At 40.9% G+C, this 20,411-nt stretch overlaps 1 protein-coding gene across 10 annotated transcripts in view; it reads left to right on the top strand.

Moving 5' to 3' along the window:
- Positions 1–527: 527 nt before the first annotated feature.
- ELAVL2 (ELAV like RNA binding protein 2) overlaps positions 528–20,411 on the top strand; it is a 151,515-nt gene continuing 131,631 nt past the window's right edge. For 8 of the 10 annotated variants that reach the window (XM_029055790.1, XM_039910828.1, XM_039910827.1 and 5 more), the window contains exon 1: positions 5,822–5,915. The gene's annotated coding sequence lies outside the window, so the exon portion shown is untranslated. Of the gene's footprint in view, positions 1,023–5,821; positions 5,916–20,411 lie in introns of those variants that run through there. The other 2 variants (XM_029055793.2, XM_029055786.2) reach the window with 1 other exon arrangement.

The raw sequence follows: 20,411 nt of genomic DNA, 5'->3' as shown, positions 1-20,411 counted from the left end.
AAGAAATTGTAAAAGGCACGAGAGGAAGTCGCGGATGTAAATCTATTCTTTTCGCTAAGATCAAAGAGAAGTAGCTTCCAACGACACACATAGAAAGCGGATATTTTAATATTTAAAAAGAAAGATGCAATAAATGCGGCAGTAATTTCAAGGAAATGAATCTGTGGTAGAACGGTTTAAAAGAAAAGATCATGTCACGTAGCAAACTATGATAGTACAGTTCCAACCCGCCCACGTTACTTTCCTCTCATTTCTTCTTGCATTACCCTTCGCCGCCAGGGTTAAGTGTGTACTTCACCGCACAACTTACCTTGAAACGGCACTCCGTTGAGTGTCCGAGACTGACAAGGTCTCGCAGCCAATAGAATCTAGGTTTCTCCTGGAGGCAGTGCAGAAGAATACATCCCCACCAATCAGAAATACAAAGCCCCGAGCAGGTTACGTTGTAGCAAGATTTGGTGTATACTTCCGCGCGTGCCGCCCGGGATAGGGATAAGGCTGCCACAGCAGCTGCACACACGCTAGTGCGGAGGCAGAGCAGGGCTTGGTGATACGGTTGCTATAAATCTGTGGTCCAGTCCGCCTCCCTTTTAAGACATCCTCCCCCCTTTATTTCTGTTCTCACTTAGAGATGCAGCATCTTACTTCTGTAGCGAGCTTCTGAAAAGCAATAAGGAGAAAGACATCTTCCTTTCAAAATAACGTTCTTTCATCCCTTTCTTTTCTTTGTTCCTTCATTAGTTTCTCGTCCCCCCTTTTTTGTTTAGTTGAACTGCTATAAGAGCATAGTATTGGTTTTTCCCCCTACTTTCCCCCTTTTTTTTAAGTTTTCCCTTTTCTTTCATTATTCTCATTGCTTTTAGTGTTGGACTTCGGGAAAAGCGTTTCATTTTATTTGCTTCTGCTAAGCTGTTCACAGTTTAGATTTCGTGTTGTTTTAAGAGAACTATCCAGCTCCTTCTTGCTCATCCTTATTGGGAGAACAGCGCCGTTACTTTTAAAAAAAATCTTAAGGGAGAAAGGTAAGTTGCGATTTGGTTTCTTTAATGGTTTCTTGCAGCTAAAGGCTGACAAACACAGTAAGTGAATGGAGTACAGGATACTAAGTTAACCGCCCATACTTGTCTTTCGTTTCAAAGCAATTGCTCTGCATTATATGATAGAGACATAAATACTTGAAGGATTTTTTAATATACCGAATTTTCACAGGTGTCACTAGGAGAAACTAAGAGGCAAATGTGGGGAAAAGGCATACAAATGTGAGACTAGACACTGAGATTGCATATCCAGATTGATTTTTTGAAGTTCATTTCATAAGAATGTATTTTACAGGATAACTTGGTAGTAGTGAATGCATGCTTATATCATGCGTAAAGACTCTGTAAGATTAAAGATCTAGAAGAATGAAAAAGTATCATTCCGAAAAGATAAGCTTACATTTACAGATTATCAGATAACCCCCCCAAGTTAATTGCATTACCCAAAGAGCATTTTATGAAGTCGATAGGATCGCTAAATGGAATTTAGATGCTGCACCAAAGAACGAGTTGTAGTTGACTGGAGCAAGTGCATGCAGCCTGTCTTCTGAAGCGGGGGATGGGGATGGGAGGGGGGCGGAGGCTGTCAAAAACTGATGAATAGCTGGATTGCAAGAACCGATTTGGGGAAGCTAATTACTGTAATTTGGGATAGACCGAAGAGACTTTACATTTGACCCTCCCTAGTACAAAAAAAAAAATAGGACTATTATGGGCCGAATTCTCCACTCTGTTCAAAATTTGAGATTCCCTTTGTTCTGAAAAGCATAAATAAGATCTTGCGTGCTGTGTCAGTAAAACGGCATTTATCTCATGAGGCTATTTGACACTGCTCAGGGACACAGAGGTAGACTCCAATCTCTGTCCTTGGTCCTCTGCATTTGACTTCATCTTCGGAGAAGGGCGGAGAGGAAGAGGGAACCCAGTCTCAATTTTGTGGGTCACGGATTCGTTGCAACTACAACTGTTAGTCTTGCCTGACGGACTACGTAACCCCCCTCCCCCCCCCGCCCACACACACAACACACACACCCGCTCTCCTCCTTTCTCCAAATAGCTATTGTTAAAACTGCCACAAGAGAAAAATGGTAGCATGTGAGACGTTTGGCAGGACCGTGCCTCCTGCCTTAACTCCAGCTTCATTTTAACTTGTGTAGTTTCTCAGCATTCTGGAAACACCAGTTTGCTTTCTGCTGCGTAAAGGAAAACCTGTGTCTGAGGGGGCGAAGGGAGCGGAATCCCCACCGCGAGGCTCGGTTTGCCTATGAGAAGTTTAAAATCATTGGCAAAAGAGAAATTTGGAGTTAAGCGCGCGGGTACGGGGAAAATACTAAGAGCTCAAGCCGAGCAAGGAATTGATCTCCCCGGATCCTCTTCACCCAACCCATGCTCTAACTGAAACTCACTCCCAATCCTCCTCTCGGTACGCAGCGATCTGATGAGGCACGGGTAGTTAAAACTGCAAACTGGCTGGGCTACGTGGACAGGACCCGGCGTTGCCTTTTGTTGTTTAATTTATGCCCAGCACGTTGCTACGTACCCACCTATTTCACTTCTGAAAAGAATTAATACAAGAGCTATACCACTGTGGTAAATTGGTAGTTGGACATGTTTCCTGTTCCTATTTTCACGTATTGGTTAGTGAAACTGGTGTTGAGACTGTATTTTAACTCGTAATTATACGTTGCAAATCTAGCATTATTGTGATGACGGTGAAAGAAATATTAAGCCATTTAGTATTCTTCACATTCTCGGAGAATGGTTGGGATGTGATTGCACTTTGTCATTTAACAACCAAGACACTTGGGTAAAATTTCTCTCTTTCTCCTATCCCCTTTACGCCCATACTCTTAGTGAAAATTTAAGTGTGAAAGACTTTATAAATGGGGCAGCAGGCCAGTCTATTTTAAACTGAAGTTCTGAATTTTAGAAGCTAGAGGGAAAACAATAGTACTCGAAAAAATCCTGCTCAGAATTTGGCTGTTAGATTCCTAAAGAGGAAGGGTGTTGAATCTTTGTGGAGACTGATTCAGGGCCCCAACCCATCTTAAAAAAGATCTTTAAATACAGTCATCCCAGATTTTCACCAGTCTGTTCACTTTGTTTCTTTCCAGAATTTCATTTTTTGGCTTGCCACCTTTTCTTATTTGTGCTTTACTTAATAAAATGCTTTTCTTCTTCGTTGGTTCCTAACCACTCCTCTTTTTACTTACCCTCCCTCCCCCCCCCACACACACCACTTTGCCTTCAGAATAAGGGCATAAATAGATAAGTTTATCATAAGGGGCAACTTCCACTCGCCAGAGAGTGTTCATCAAGAAGCAGACATCACCTAGTCTCACTTCTTCAAACCAGGACATAAAAGCTTTTTGGCTCAAAGATTTATTAGGTTCACCATAAACCATGGTCACCTATGGGAGTTGCTGTTGCACCTGAACTCAGTATATTACAAACAGCTGTTGAAAGGAGGCCAACACCGACCATCAAGTGGGTGGTTAAGCAGTTATCCTTTGAAGTTGGAACAGTATTATCCACTTCGTGAGATCTTTCAAGCCCATTGAGGCCTTGTGGTGTTTTGAAATTGCTATGTACAATGTCAGGTTGAGATAATCGCTCAACCCTCTTCCCCTTCCCTTGTATTATGATCACTATCCTTGTTTGTAAGTTAACCAGATAATCTAAAGCAAGTATAGGGCCTTAATTATTCAGATCTTGTTTTGGCAAAACTAAAAATTCACTTTTGGCCTCCCCTAGGTAAACTGCACTCATAGCATTATTTTGCTCTGAAATAGACAATTGAGTTGAAATTTAGCTTCTATTGGAGAATAGAGGAAAGACAAGGTCTTACCCACCCCGCCCCCCGAAAACCCCCCACCACTCCTTCGCTCAAACTTGAGTCAAAAATGGATTTTGGGGTGGTTTGTTGCAGCACTAGGGCGTGCCCAGGAGTGCCTCATCTGCACCTCTTTTCGTGGTAGACGCGGCACTACAGGCTTAATTTAAAGGGAACGGGAAGGCGCAGATGTTTTGTGGTAACTAAAATGCAATTACAAACCATCTGGGTGTTTCGGGTGTCGTGCGTTTCGGCGTCTGGCCGTAGGGCCCGAATTGCAAGCAGGTCTGGGTTTTCCGTGGGAGACGTAACAGAAGAAGGCGAGGTCACGCGCGGGAGGAGAACGTGGAAGGACAAGCCGTTACTTGGCAGGCGTCTGTTGAGGACGTTTGAAGGATACGGCGTATTGCTTTCAGTCGAATAGCAGTTCCACCATTCATTTGAAACCTGTACACCTCATGCAGGTGTATGTAGATTCAAGGGCGTTCTCCAGTTCATATGAGAGGAAAATGCCATTTAGAATAAATGCACTAAGAGCAATCTTGATTTACCTCGAAAGAACAAAAAGCGAGCAACATTCTGCTGTTTCCTATGCAATTTATATAAGTATATATAGTCTATACATGAGCCTATACGTGTATAGACTATATATAGACCACACTAGTCCTCAGGTACTTGATGGGGAGTTGACCTGCGCTAGCCGCACTTATACGGCACAGCGAGAAAATGGCCTCAGGCGCCTTTTGCAGGGGAAAAGGGTGAAGCAGCAACTTCTTAACTCCGATCCGGTAGCGATTCTAGGGGGCCCCAAGCCGTTCCCCTCTAGGTTGCCCCTTGACTCTTTAACCAGCCTGTTAATTGTATTAGCTCTATCCAAAGGCTCCGCCCTTCGGCGCTTTCTCAAGCAAGCCCCTCCCTCCGGTCCTGGTAAAAACAGCGGGAGTCGGCGAGGTCATATAGACGCGAGCGAGGAGAGCAGGGCTGCCTGCTGACCTGAGGCTGGCACACCCCTGACCTCCTCTCCGTCTTCCCGCCACCGGATAGGAGCTGTTGCTAATCGGCTTCAAATTCTACTCTACCGTGACTACGGCTGCAGAAGTGGCAACAGCGGGAGTCAAAGAAGGCAAGTGAGGTGGTGGGAGTGGGGCGTGGGTGAGTGGGTTGGGGTGGGGTCGTGGTTTGAGAGGAGAACAGACGACAGCGGGGCCGAGCGCTCTTTCCAGGTGCCGCAGCCCGGGCATTTAGGAGCGAACAGTTGCTTAGAGCTTGAAGCTCGCTCCGGAGGAGAGGTTGCTCCTGTGGTAAGCCAGACGGGGGAGTGTTTGGACTCAGATGAGTATGTTGGAGGCGAATGGGGGAGTTCTGGGTATACTCCCTACCCCGAAAGCGCGTCTTGTGTTTTAGAGGTGACTTCTGAATCCCAAAAGGCGCGGTATGCACATTGAGTTCTTCAAATGGAGCTGCTCCGCTTTTATCTATGCGCTTCCGCGAAGTATGGGGTCTTCAGCAACCAAACTCCCCAACCACGGGTGTCTGGCGGCTTCCCTCTAAATAGTCTATCGTGGCGTTAGCCTTCTGTGCCCCCCGCCACCCCCCGGACAGGGACGGGGTAGGGGAAAAGAAACCAAGCAGTCTTAACCAAACATCTGCATTTACTATAGGCGTTGAGGGTAGATTATGAGATTATGCTGCTCATATTGGGACGAAAAGAAAAATCCCTGGGGGGGGGGGGGGGGGAGAGAGAGAGAGAGGAATACACTCCGCTGAGCCTCCTTGCCCCTATTCTGAATAATTTTCGACCAGGCCACGAGTCTGCCCCCATAAATCTGGAGACGGAGTAGGGAGGGCGTGAGGATGGGTGCATTTGAGGTGGTGGCGGGGAGGTGCGCTGGGGGGAAACATCTGCGGAACCACTCCATCCAACACTTCTTTTTTCCCCGCCGACAGGTGCTTTTTAGCGTTGCATTTATAACAACCAACATACCAAGTCTTTTCACGGAGCACCCATAGTGAATCTTATCAGCTGCAAAACTCGAAACCAATAGGTACGGCTCTGAGTTACTTAACCCCGTGACTACCAGTTCTCTCTGTCGTATTTCGGGGTAAATGCTAATACATTTAAATCCATGCGTGCGTGTCTTGCAATTTAGCTTCCGCGTCTCATGGCATTTATGGAACGACTTTATGGAACAGCAGAATCACTTTTCAATGATCCCTTCGTCTTAAGAATAGTATTTAGACGTAACTTAGAGACTCGTATAGACTCACGGTTTATCTTGAACTCTGTGCATCTTATTTAAAGAATATCCTTGGATTCAAGGGTGATGTTATGTTGTTGAGTGAAATTCTATTTCTACGTGTCCATGAAAGGATCCAGGGGCGACTGAGTTCCGTTTCACGCTGCTTTCCTGAAAAGTATTCCCTACTGCCCTGAAGGATTCGCATTTGCAGTGCCTGGTAACGTTTTCAAGGTCACCTCTCCGTCTCCACTATATCTCTTATTGAAACCTCTTGTCCACGTATTGAAGCTGTAATGTTCTGACTTCTGTGTTTTTTGCTAAGTGAAAATAAACATTACTTAAGAGCATACTCTCTCAGGAACGGAAGCCTACTGGAAAAAAACTCTGCATAGTGCTCCTAATTACTTCCGTGAACATGCTGTTAGGCAAAAGAATGCTGAACGAAATATAATTTCCCATAGGAAATAATGCAAAACGTATTAGTGCCTTTCCACGACCACCAAAATTGACTAAAGCAGTATGTAGAAAGAGAGATTAACCTAATTTATTCATTTGCACGATTAAACAGTAATGTTGATATCTAGCAATAACAGATCATAAATTTTAAACAAGTTTTACATATACATTAAAAGTTGTCCTCAAATTCTGTAAACATCGATTTGGCCCTCACCAGAATCAAGGCACTTAGCATATCTAATTGTCAGACTTAACTCTTTTGATATGCTAACTGGTGGCACTTGACTCTGCTGAGAAGCAACAGGAATATGTAGCAATTAGGCCTGCTCTTGGAGCAAAATGTTACCATATTTGCATTATTTTAGATGTACTCTGAAGTCACTGTTTTGTTTTTTTTTTGTCCCTTGGAGGGGTAGCTGAAGTAATCTTCCTGCAAAACGTAGTGCTTGTGTGTTGGGCCTAAACAGGCTGACTGCTCAGGACCAACATACAAGGCATGTATGCTGGGAGGCAGTGTGACCTAGGGGATAGATCATGGGACTGGGAGTCCGGAGACCTGGGTTCTAGTGCCTGACCTGCCATTTTACTGCTTTGTGACCATGGGAAATGCCCAGGAAGGTTGTGATTCAGTTTCCTCATCTTTTAAAATAGAGGAAAAGATACCTGTTCTCCCTCCTACTTAGATTGTGAGTCCCTTGTGGGATGGGACTATGGGTGATTATCTACCACAGTGCTTTGGCACATAGAAAATACCATTTTAAAAACTTCATTCAATTTAATAGTATTTGAGCGCTTACTATGTGTAGAGCACTGTACTAAGCGCTTGGAATGTACAATTCGGCAAAAGATAGAGACAATTCCTGCCCAGTGACGGGCTCACGGTGTAAACACACACAGACTAAAACTTAATACATGACAAAACCGAAGAGCTATTGTGAAGTGAGGGCACCGAAAGGAATACTGGCATTAAAATTTAATAGTGTTATCCTTAAAAAAAAAAAACACACTAAAAGTGTTATAATGGGTGACTGCTATAATTTTATTTTTCCTCTTGGTAAACTGCTTTCACAAAGCATGTTAGAGTGCTTGTGAGAGCAATTTTTTGAGGCATTCTTTTCTAATAGCCTCTGTTTTGGTGGGTAGAGGAAGAGCATAAATAAGCCGTTACTATTAGAAGCCTTTGGGTGTAATTACGGTGGTAACTGTGGCCTTAAATTTTTAGAAAATCACTGCTCCATTTGACCAATTAATTTTTCTGAGTGCTGACATCTTGCTTAGTGCTCTGCTACGGCTGGGTTGTAAATGCTTGGTGGAGAAGTTACAGCTGGTATGTTTTGGAAGAAGATGAGATCTGTGAATTAAGTCTGGTCTGAAAAATAGGAAAGAGATGGATGTTGGCTCAGATTTAAAAAAAAAAAAAATCAAGTTTGATATTTTGTCTCTAACTCTAGTTTATACTGTTCAGTTTTTCTCCCTTAGCACCACCAAAAAATTATCAGGCACTCATCTTGCCCTGATTTTTTCTGAATATCTTTAATTTTATTAAATTTACCTAAAACAAGATTTTTCCTCTGATCACAACCAAAATAGTATTAGTCACGGCTTTGACTTGCCTTTAGTTGGTGTTCTAAGTAGCTAGCGTGCCTTGGTCCATAAATGATTGCATCCTTTTCATAGAAATGGTGTGTGGCAGATGTGCAGAACACAAATGAACATTGATTGACGTTGGACCGGAGCTAGGTACAGGAGTTAGTGACTCCAGTCAAGTCATTCGTTTACCTGACCTGGAATAGTTCTCCCCCCTGTGGAGAACAGGGCCTTAGCACTCAATCCTATGCCCCTTAGGAGACCTAGTTATTCAGTCCAAGAAAACTGAATGAACTGGAAGCGCTGAGTCACAGCTCATCTGCTCTTTTAAGCAGAGATTGGGTCTTAGAGATAACATTTTTGTCTAGCTTCTTTATTGATTGCCTTCTGTTGCCAAACTAGTAGCACTATATGCCTATATCAGGGAAGCCCAAAATATAATCCAGGTATCACACTGGATCCCCCAATTGTCTGGCCTACAATTGACTAGCAACAGGGCGTGATGAGACACTGTATCAGGCTTATTGGCCAGTTGTCACTATGAAAATGTTATGAAACTTTCTTAATGCATGGAATGGCCAAAGATTTTTGCCATACTTCATTGTCATGTTTATTGAACACTTACTGTGTGCAAAGCACTGTACTAAGAGCTTGGGAGAGTACAACAGCATACACATTCCCTGCCCACAATGATACTTCATGATTGTGGCTGTCTTAAGGGCCAGTAATTGCCCATCCCACTCTCCTAATCATACTGATGTTTGTGTTGAGATTGAGGGACTATTGTTGAAAGAGCTTTACACCTATTGGGATTTCCTTCATATCTTTAATTACATGAAGGTGGTTAATTTTAAAATCAAATGTCTCTTGCAAACTTTTGGTTTTGATAACATATTTTCCTCATTGGATTCAAATACTCAGTAGCCACATATGAACATAACTTTCTTGATTTATGGAGAGAGCATGCATGTGGAGATGGTAAATCTAAGTTGCATTAAGCATAATAAAATATTACTACATCCTTTCAGAGTTTTCCATTGATTCCATGAAAAAAGTGAGTGCTAAAGGAAGTGCAGCTTCCCATAGATAACAATATAAAGCACATTAATGCATTCCTGAAGCCTTAAAAGCACAATGGCTACACAATTCAATACCAATAGAAATATGAACTTATAATGAGTCTTTGAATTAGTTGTTTTTTGTATGTGTGGCTACTTCTAAGTGTTTTTTTCACATCCTATTCAGAAGACACCTTGTGCTAACAGATCTGCCACTATGTTAAATTGATCTATTTTTAATTGTACATTAGATGGACTTTGATCCATTCTATCAAGTCCAACTGCTTTAAAGGGAAGGAAAAGGAAATGCTTAACTCAAGGTAAATTTGCAGCATTAACTCAAAGTGAATAATAGCAGTAGATTTCAATAGAGTTGTTGGGGAAGAATTTATAATGGGATGGTTGTTCCAACCTTCTGTGTTAGCTGAGGAATTAGTGCATGTGATTTCTGCAGTAGTTTGTTTTTAGTAAACAGGTGTCTTAGGTTAGTCTCTTCATTCTGCAGCTCTAGAGACCAATTCAATTAGATGTGATAGAAGTGGGAGAAACGTGTTTCAATTTTTTTTATCAACTTCTACTGTCTGGTATCCATCAGAAGATAGTATTTCAGTGTCACAGGACAAATGTTGCATTTTGGGGAGATGGAATGAGTTTAAGAAAGTTTCTTCCATGAACAATTTAATCTAATAGATTGCTGCATCCCTGGTTCTGTGGATAAAGTAGAGGCAGTACAAATAGTCCAAGGGCAGCAGGAAATGCTATCAAGATAACACTGAAGTTTGTCAACCCAAGGCCCACTCTCTTCCTTTTTAAAGTAACGTATTTCAATACTTTGAAGGAAACATGGGCCAGTCAACTTCATTGTGGACTATTCAAGTTAAGTTCATGATGCTTGAATATGGACTTTGAGTCCTGCACTTGCTCTTTACTTGTATAAATACTTTGTCATTACTAATTTAAGCATTGATTTACTGCCCCGGCTTTTTCCTCCGTGTAAATGTGAAAGCAGGACCATCTTTCCCATGAGATCTTGAAACAATTTATTCACCTCCTCCATGGCCATAAATGGTTTCCTAAGCAATATCCATCCATATAATTGGGTAAAAATCATAGGCACATGAAGTGGTCACCATTGAAATGGGGCAGAGGTTTTCCAACCTTCCACCTTTTCTAGTAAAAGTTCACAATTTTTCTAGTACTACCAACTCTGATCTCCCTCTTGAACTCACAGAAAATCGTGGGAGTAAACCCACAACTGGAAGATACAATTTTTATCTTATTCAAATAACACTGTTAAAGAGCTTTCTTAAAGCTCAGTGACTCTGGACTGAGGCCCCTCTCCTCCCTCCTCCCTCTCTTTTCTCTCCCCCACACCCCCTATAGAGTTCTACACTTGCCAGAAACCTGGGCCCTGGCTCAACCCCAGTTTGTGCCTGGCAAGATATTTGCTTTGGCTCCCAGGGATGAACTGCAAGTGAGCCTTGGCCAAACCAGAAGTTATTGTAACTGTCATCTAGTTGCTTATAGGAGTTATAGTCCCAGCCGTTCAGGGGACAAAATTTCCCACCATTGTGCCATGTTCTTTCTGGCAGCTGTTTTAGAATAAGAAAATCCTATTTGCCTCTACCAAGTTGAACAATGACAGAACAGCTCTACAGGGTACACACTAAGGTGGGCTTTAAGACTCCTGGTGCTTCTGGAGGGTGGGGAACACTATTATTGGCTTGAGAAGTATTTTCAGGTTAAGGGCCTAAACTGTAGCAAAACTAGCTATATATTAACACTACCTTGTAGATCCTCAGAACTTTGACCAAAGGGATCGTCGTGGAAAGCTTTCATCACCAAATAAGAAAAAGCAAGGAAGCATGAGTGACCAGTGATGGGATGCTAAGACCGAAGAGACAACTAGCAGAAGATACTGGGGCCAGGTTGCGGGGGGAGAATATTCTTGTTTTTAATTGCTTTCAAGAGTCTAGTTAGAGTCCTCTTGGACTGACTACTGGGAAAAAAAGTAATTAACCACATGCTCCCAGAATTTCTAAGGAGCTTCAGACCACATTGGGGCACAGCTTACATGATCTTTGCCATGTGTAAAATACAAGAAAAATTTATGAATGCTTTTCAGTGGTGTTTGCAGTTCTTACCAAAACATTTGGCATTAGACCTGGTGACTGCTGGAAAAAGTTTGGTTCCTCTTCACATACACCTTTCCTGGGTGGGGCATGTAAAGAGAATAGGTAACTGCAGGATATTCAAACTACTCCATGTTGGGCTGAATTAAGAAAACTAGAAAGGGTGGACAGAAGAAACTTTAAAAACAGAATGAGACAAAACCTCGAATAGAGTGGCAGATGAGTAGACACTGGGGACAAATTGAAGATATTTCCAGCTGGTGTAGAGCAATTTAAAAATGTGGTAACCATCCTTAAAGCAGAGGCTTTGGGAAGATCAAGGCCCCAAGAAACAGAAACAAACCGCACTATGGATAAGGAACAATGCAACAAAAGACAGAGGTTATGTATGTACAGTGCAAAAGTGATTGCCTGTGGGACTAATCTTCACCACATAGATTTTTTTTTTAAATGGACACTATTAATTTAAAAAAAAATCAGTTTATAGTATCATCAAACTCAAAGCACATTATAGGCATACATGTGCACATATAAAGCCATTTCTGGTAGTAACACTATTCTAGAACACTTTCAAGTTAGTGCTTTTGAATTTTTAGTGTGGGTTTTCTTGTGGAGTTCTCCCTTTGGAAAAAATCTTGCAAAGTTTACTTTTGCCTTACTCTCCCCCTCAAACTTGAAATATTTTGTGGAACTTGATTAGAGTTATGAAACCAGTTCAATTTTCATTAAGTTCTGTAAGGTCTATTGAACAGAGTGAAATCTGTAGAGGGTTAACCTGAAGTATGCTTTGGGTGAAAAATAACACTTTGAAAACTTTGTACTACATTTATAGTTTTATTGGGTACATATTTCTGTTGCTGGTTCCGCTGTTCAGTGGAAAGAGCACTGCTCTAGGGATGAAGAGACCTGGGACGTAGTCCTAGTTCTTCCCGTGGATAGATAATGTGGGGGAAGACCGTAAATGTACTTTAGTGTGCCATATCACTGCCTATTCCCCTCTATGCCCCAGCAGGAATTCAGCTGGCTGGGATGAGGCAACTTATCTGTTGTTTGCAACAGAAGACTCCATCATGCTTCGTAGTGCACTTTTTTTTTTTTACATTTTTCCTATGGGAAACTGTACTTTGTTTTAACACTTCTTTGTGGGAAAGCTATTTTCATGGAACCAGTTGAGAATACCTACTGGAACATAGCATTGTGTGTGATCTTTTTATATGTAGCCAAGCATCATATTCAAAGGTGCTGCTGACCAAGATTCACCTGTGTTGCTGTAAAGGCCAACAAAGGACCGACAGTTCCAACTGCACTATGCCTATTCAGACTGTTCTGCTAACAGTTTAATTGCAGTACCTGGTGCTTTTGCTTCTGTGTCTCATGTTGGCTGATTGCCTATGTTTTGAAGAGCCTCCTCTTCAATAGTAGAAAATAGGTTGAGAATATTGAAATGTTGTAGCCACCCCTTGAGGATTCCCTCCTTGTTTTGCTGAGTCCAAAGTCATCCTCACTTTGAGATGACATGATGGTGTGTACAGGGCTGAATACTGAGTAGGTGTTCTTGCGGGTTTGATTCTGGTCTGCATTGTTCACAACCTTTTGTCACAACTCTGTACATGGTATGTACTCTATTACTGAAATGCTCCCCCTTTCACCTATAACTGCTGTCTTTCCCCTCCCGCCCCCACCAACACTAGACTAAATTATTTGAGGCAGGTATAGTGTCATCTCTTCTCCCAAGTGCTTAATACAGTGCTCAACTTAAGACATTCAATAGACAATTAACCAATCACCATGGATCGCTTTGGCACCCACCACCTTGAATCCTGCTCTGCCACTTGTCAGCTGTGTGACTATGGGCAAGTCACTTAACTTCTCTGTGCCTCAGTTATCTCATCTGTAAAATGGGGATTGACTGTGAGCCTCAGGTGGGACAACCTGATTACCCTGTATCTACCCCAGCACTTAGAACAGTGCTCTGCACAAAAGCGCTTAACAAATACCAACATTATTATTGTGTGCATGTTCCCTTAACTTGATTTCTGCATGTCATGACAGATTTCTTGTAAGCCTTGCTTTTGTCTGAGACCCGTGGTGCTGTTGGTGCAGTAGTTGTTTTGCTATGAGTAGAATTTATATTAGGCATTTTCTTTGAACCAATCTTGGTGACTTTGCTTGGCTTTGCCCAGTATCCTGACCCTGCCTGATATATAATCATAGAGAAATGTTTGTTGATATTGGAGGTTGTGGTTTTTCCCACTTCAACAGAACCACTGTGATATTGCTGCAGGACTCCTAGCTGCCTTGGTGGCTTGGAGGTCACTTTTCTTGAAGCATTGACTGCACAGTCAGCATGAACTTGGCACATGACAAGATGATTTGTTGAACTTTCTATTCCTTGCATGTAAACTCGTTATGGGCAGGGAACATGCCTGCTAATTCTGTTGTACTCTCCCAAGTTCTTATTACAGTGTTCTGTAAGTAGTAAGTACTCAATAAATACAATTGATTGCATGGCTGCTTTTGGTCCATGCATTCTTGCAGCCCCTCTGATATGCTATGATCTAATCTAATTGAGCCTTGATGCATCCAGGAAGGTGTTTCATTGTTGGCTTGGCAGGCGGAAGATGAAGGTTGCCACACTTGGCAAAAACAGACCATTGCTGTTGCCAATCCCATGCAGGGCTGACTTTTTTTTTTTTTAAATTCCATGTGTGAACAGAATTTCCAATTATAGCATTAAAGCCCATATTATAACTAGTATATCCAATTGTTGATACTCAAGTGATGCTAGTACTGAGTTAGGCCATGTATGAACTCAATTAAAAAAAAAAAAGGAGAAACTAAACCACTGAAGCTCTGCATTTGCTATTTGGATTGTAAACACCTTGTGGAATGGGGATTGTCAGAAATCATCATGTATTTCTCTCAACATATAGTAAACATTTAATAAATACTCTAAAGTGTTCAGTTTGTGGGATTCATTTAACTGATCACTGACTTGTTGCAAATGAAGCATTTCTAAAGATTTAGTAAATCATGATTAGCTTTTTCTGAGTTTCTCAGGCTGGTTAAACTCAATTTTATATTTAAAGTGCCTAACTTCACATGCAGGAAACTAAGAAATCTAGCTTTGGAAACTTAAAAAAACAAACCAAAACAAAACAGATGCTTCACTTAATATAATCCTAATTTACGATTAACCGTGTTGGGGGGGGAGGGGTGTGGGTGGTGACGAGAGGAAGAGGCTGGCGAGAGAGAGGAATTTTAGTTGACCTCAACTCCAAGGAATTGGTAATTGAAATACTGTGTAGCATCAACTCTCTGCAAGTATAATTTGTTTTGCCCCAGCTGGTAATGTGGGTTGGTAGATGTTACTGGCATGTAGGAGATGTAGTCAGTAGAAAGAGCAGTGGACTGGGAGTCAGGAACTGTGTGTTCTAGTTCTGGCAGTGCTATGGTCTGTGACTCTTTTGGTAAATCATTAAACCCTTCCGAGCCTATCTCTTTCATCTGTAAAATAGGGATAATCTTACCTCAACTAATAGTTTGAGGATAAACAAGCAATAGATGTGGAAGTATTTGGAGGCTTACAAAAAGTGATTTCTGTGTATTTAGGTTGCCACCATACATAGCTCTAGTGACTTTTTCCCCCCCCAAACATGCTAAACTTAAGATCCTACCTCTTGGTAAATTTCAAAATCCTTTCCTGCAAAACAATGGCATGCATGTTTGTGTCTGGGCATGTTTAAGGCCTTGTCACTAGGCATTTAGGTGCCAGGCATCCCCCTTCTAGACTGTAAGCTCATTGTGGGCAGGGAATGTCTGTTGTGTTAGTCTCCCAGGTGCTTAGAGCAGTGCTCTGCACACAGTAAGCACTCAAATGCAATTGAATGAATTTCCCTGAAAAACCTAAGGATTTAGGTATTAAGGGGCAACACTCCATAAATTTGTATCTACCCCAGTGCTTAGAACAGTGCTCTGCACATAGCGCTTAACAAATAGCAACATTATCATTATTATTAAATGCTTTCTGCCATATTCCTGGATGACTTCAAAAAGGAATCCTTTAGCATAGTATTTTTTTTTAATTTAAAAGATGAGGGAATACCAACAAGCTAACTTCTGAATAAAGTGTTGGGAGGCGACCCTTAATTTGAGGCAACCCTATTACTGGAAGTCCTAATTTTAACTCAAACTTGAGAAACACTCCTTTTATTTCTACTCTCCAGCTCACCCTCTTATCCTCACTCAGTGAAAAGCCAGCAAAGCTCTTAATACTGGTGAGACATTAAGTTTTGCTTTGAATTGTCAATTAAATTTGCATATTTCTGGCTGAGCAAAGATTCAAGAAGTATTTCTTTGCTGGAAATGAACTGAAACACATTTAGAGAACAAGATTATGATCACTTTGAGGAAATTGAGAAAACAGATCGCAAGACTCTTGTTTTTGTTTTTTTTTTAAAAAAAAAATCCTAAATCATCTTTTACAAGGAACTGGAATAATCTGTTTTTAAACTGAAGCCTTTTTCAGGTTTTACTGACTTGATTGTGGTGTCTATGACTTTATATAATCTAACTGTATGATCTTCCTGCATGAAGCTGATAATGACATTTCAGGTAAAGAAAAGAATTCAAGTTCAGTGAAGAAAAGCAATTCAGAAACTCCCTTAAGGTGTTCTTGCTAATGAGAGTTTACTCAAACTCTCACTTGCACTCTACAAGTGTTCAAAAATCAACACTAAACCCAAGTATTCGACAGAAGGAACCACGAGGCCCGTAAAATTTTAAGGAGTAGCTTCTCATGTCATTAGGTATATTTTTGTCTCTTAGATGTATTTCATTCTAAATAAGCCTCATTATGTGTAGAACTGCGCTTAAAACTGTTGCTTAGTTATTTCAATGATCTATTTCTAACATCAATTCATATACATTCAGCCTTCTGCATGGTAAAAACACACTGGAATTATTATACTTGCTGTATTACTACCATTTTATTCTTAAATCTGAATGCTCATCTACTCCTTCCTGTTCTGACTTAATTAACTCTCTCCCTTTGCCTCCTTTTTCTTCCTCTTCCACCCTCCTTGTCCCCTCCCAGGCACATGACACTGAATACAATAAAAGGAAGACATTGTCCCTGCTCTTAGATCTTGCAGTCTGACAGGCTTCCTATAGTTACCTGAAATACTCAAGTATACTCAGTTCTTCTATAAAGTTTATTCACTATATATTTTGACTAGAACACTGTTAGAGAATTAGGGACTGTTCTCCTGAAAATTCGAGCCTATTTGAATAGAGTGACGTAGTGTTGGAAGAAACTGCCATAAGTGCACAGCATCGGACACAGTGAGTATTCCAATCCAAGTTTTTTCCTTAGTATTTTCTAGAAATGTAATCCTGTTAGAACAGGGTGGATTTCAACTTCAGCTCTGAATACTTCAAATACCAGAAAGTCTGTTCTATTTCATTTAACTCAAAATTTAAATGAAAATGGATGTGAAATTTCAGAATTGTAGATTAAAGTTTCACTGACGGGCTATCATATCTCTTACCTCATGATTGCACCCTTCACAATGCCACCCCAATATCTTTGTTGCCACTGGATACTGGGAATATTTCCAAAGTCTTTATTAATTGCAAAAACACACATCTCTCCCCCCCACCCCCGAAAAAACCCTCTATTCTATCTTTTCCTTGCTGAAAGCCTCAACTTGTTGCTGCCTTTGAAATGTCAGTTAAATTGGTTGCTCTAAGGACTGTTTAGGTAACCAGTTGCTGCATTTTTTTTTCTTCTTTCCATTCCCCCATCCATTTTTCTCTTTCTCCAGAATATAAATTTGTTTTGGAAACAGCACATCTTCAACCAACTTTGCAGCAACACCTGAAGGAATGGGTGTGTGTATGTGAATAGATATTGCTCCGAATTTGAAGATACCACTAACCAGCAAAATTCATGTGTGTAGGGGGGAAAGAGGGTAAATTCCAATTTGGGATCCACAGTCCCAGACACATTTTGCACGTAGGTGTAGTATAATAGATTATATAGGAAGATCAACGAATCCCACTTGCAATAAAATTCCTTTGCTTTACTAATAAGGCTTCTGATACAGTGGACAAGCAGTTGTTCAGATTTGTTGGGGGTTTTTTTGTGGAGGAGGGTATTGATGTATGTATTCAGCTCAATGCTGTATTTAGTGTAAAACTTGGAGGCATATCGTACTGTGCAAATTCACTTTCTCTAGAAGTATTATTGCACCTAACCCAGATTGGTAATAGCCAATACCATATTTTTAAAATGTAGTGACATAAGGAATAAAAATCGGTATAATGTTTCTCACTACAAGAGAATAGTTACTATGGGGAATAACTAGTTTAGCCTTGGGGGATGAGGGAAATCCTACAGATTGGCAAAATTTTCAGAAGTCACATGCCACTAAGCTCTTGGCATTCTGTAATTAGGTTGAACATACTGATGCACTGCTACTCCTTTATATATATATACTAGATTGCACCTAAACGTCTCCCAGACCCACAAATCACAACCTTTTCTTTTTAACTAATCTTTAACCAAAACTCAGTAACTTTAACTGTTAGGATTGGTTGCTCTGGGTTTAATTTTAAGTGACTAAATGCACATGCTTTTTATTTAGTAGCTGGTATTTGAGGTTTTTTTTTCCCCCATCTACACTTACATTTTTCTTTGCAGCCTTGCTTAACTCTTGTATAAATTTGTTTTGCTAAATGTCTTGTAGTTTTGTTTAGTATTAAAGCTTTCATTTCTCAGTTTTTTAAAAATTAGATGCCTGTATTCTTCATTATGTGAACAGTCTGCATTGCAAATACATGAGAGGGAATAGTTAAATCATTTTTTATCAACATTGTATTGAGGCCTCCGACTTAATTCACTGTTTCTGATTTAAAGTAAAGCTGCTTCAAAGAAAAACAGCAGTTGTTAATGCTTCTGCACTAATATGATACTAAACTATGTGAATTTTTTTTTTGCAAAGCTTTAAGTGGCTGAGATGTCCTAGCAGTATCAGCCTTCTTTATTCCTCTTTGTAGCTGGATTACTTCATTCACCATGTTGTCACTCTCTTCCTCAAGATAGATATACATTTCCCACTTTTGCTAGCAGTTTACAGGTAAGGTATATGTAATAAGTGTTAGAGCTATGGCAGCTAAGATCTTGCTTCAGGATTAATTCTGACTTTCATAGGTGCTTGTGCCTTAAGGAGACTGGATTGAGGCTATATGTTCTCTTTAAAAAATAAAGCCATAACCTATAAACAACTTTCAAGGGTTTTTACTTACTCTGCAGAGTTAGGTTCTTACTGTCCTCTAAGTACAAATATCAAGTTCATTCTCGATAACACTTCAAAAGTGGAGTAAGATATGTACATTTCCTTCCCTCTAGAGCCTCTTTCTGGATAATTAAAAAAGTTGTCAAAGAGCAAAAGGCAAGAGGTCAGATGGGCATCAAGCCAATCTGACTCGTCTATCAGAATCACACTCTGGGTAGGTAATTTCTATTCCTGAATCCACACTGCTGAAATGTGAGTCAGAAAGGTTGGGTAATAGTCAATAAAAGCTCCATGTTTCTGAACCTATATCCAGGAGTATTTCTACTTATGACATGGTCATCTGAACTTGCATCTGATTGTGCAAGACCCCAGGCTGTCTTTGAGTTTTGGCAGTAACCCTGCTTTGGCAATACGGGAGCTTGAGCCTGCTAGACCTCTGAGGGTTAATATTCTGTCTATCCAAGTACTAATATGTCTGGAACATGTGGAATGTAAAATCTAAACTGTTCTTTTAATGCTTGGAAACCTTTTTGGTCAGGCAGGTGCAAAGATAATATTGGCTGACTAGCCAAGGGAGGGAGTTTGGGTGTGTGTGTGTATGTGTGTGTGAAGTCTTCTAAATCCTATCTGCCACAGAGGCAAATAGTACTCCAAATGATTAATATGCTTTTTTGTTTGGGGCCGGGGGGGTGACAGGTGGGAGAGATGGGAAGCTTTGTTATGGAATGGTGATGGCAGTATACCAAAATAATCTTGGGATTATCTACCTGCAAAACACTCTCTCAGGGGTGTGGAAGGCTGGGGACCTAGAGATTACATTAAAATTTGATAGTTTGGGTTGAGATTTACACCTGCTGCAGGCAAGTCCTTGTTGGGGATTTTAGCAAAGAATCTTAAACTAATTCTTGAACTGTCAGAAGATCCCACCTTGGCACCACAATTGTAATAAAGCTCCTTTCTGTGGCCATCAGTCTTTTACCCTAAATGTATCTTGTAATATGAAGATCTAGAAATTTGGTCTGTTGCCTAGATAGCACTATCAGATTACATATCCCAATTGATAGTCTGCTTGTGGCTTCACATCTTTCCCCCCTCGACTGTAATAATCCTAACTACCCTGTATTTTGTAGACAAGGTTCTAAGCCCCAAAACTCAGGTTGGGTTGGCATAAAGTTGAACTTGAACAGCTGAGAACAATCATGTGTAGAACACTGTACTAAGCACTTGAGAGTACAGTATAACAGTTGGTAGACATGTTCCCTGTCCACAAAGAGTTTACATTCTAAAGGATGGCCCCTCTCTCCCCATGTCAGGTAAGAGACTATGGAAGTTTGAACTGGATGGTCAGAAACTTGCTTCTAGGAGGCTTCTGACATTTCAGTCCTTAGGCAGATGGTACAAGTCCTCCTTGGGAGGGAGTTTCAGGTGCAGAAGTTGGGTTGGACTATCTCTGATAGGAGCCAAGCATGGTCAGAAATTTTGTTAGCATGGGAAAAGGGACAGGCAGCTCCATACAAGGCTTTAGCTGAATTCTCCTAGTTGTTCTAATTAGGTTTGAACTTGTCCATGTGCTAATCTTTAGTCCTCCATCAATTAGTTTTCCCCTCTCCTTCCTTAGGAAAGAGTTAATGATAATGGTCAAGGAAGTCTTATTTTCTGGGACTTAGGTGAAAGAGAAATAAAATCTATCTTCAGCCTCTAGAATAAACTATTTTCAGTTTCATCTTGCTGAAAAAGCAGAGGGTGGGGGGAATGCAGTGAGTGCACCTA

Source organism: Ornithorhynchus anatinus, chromosome X5 (assembly GCF_004115215.2).
Source record: "Ornithorhynchus anatinus isolate Pmale09 chromosome X5, mOrnAna1.pri.v4, whole genome shotgun sequence".
Lineage (NCBI taxonomy): Eukaryota > Metazoa > Chordata > Mammalia > Monotremata > Ornithorhynchidae > Ornithorhynchus > Ornithorhynchus anatinus.
This window is presented reverse-complemented; position numbering and strand designations above follow the sequence as displayed.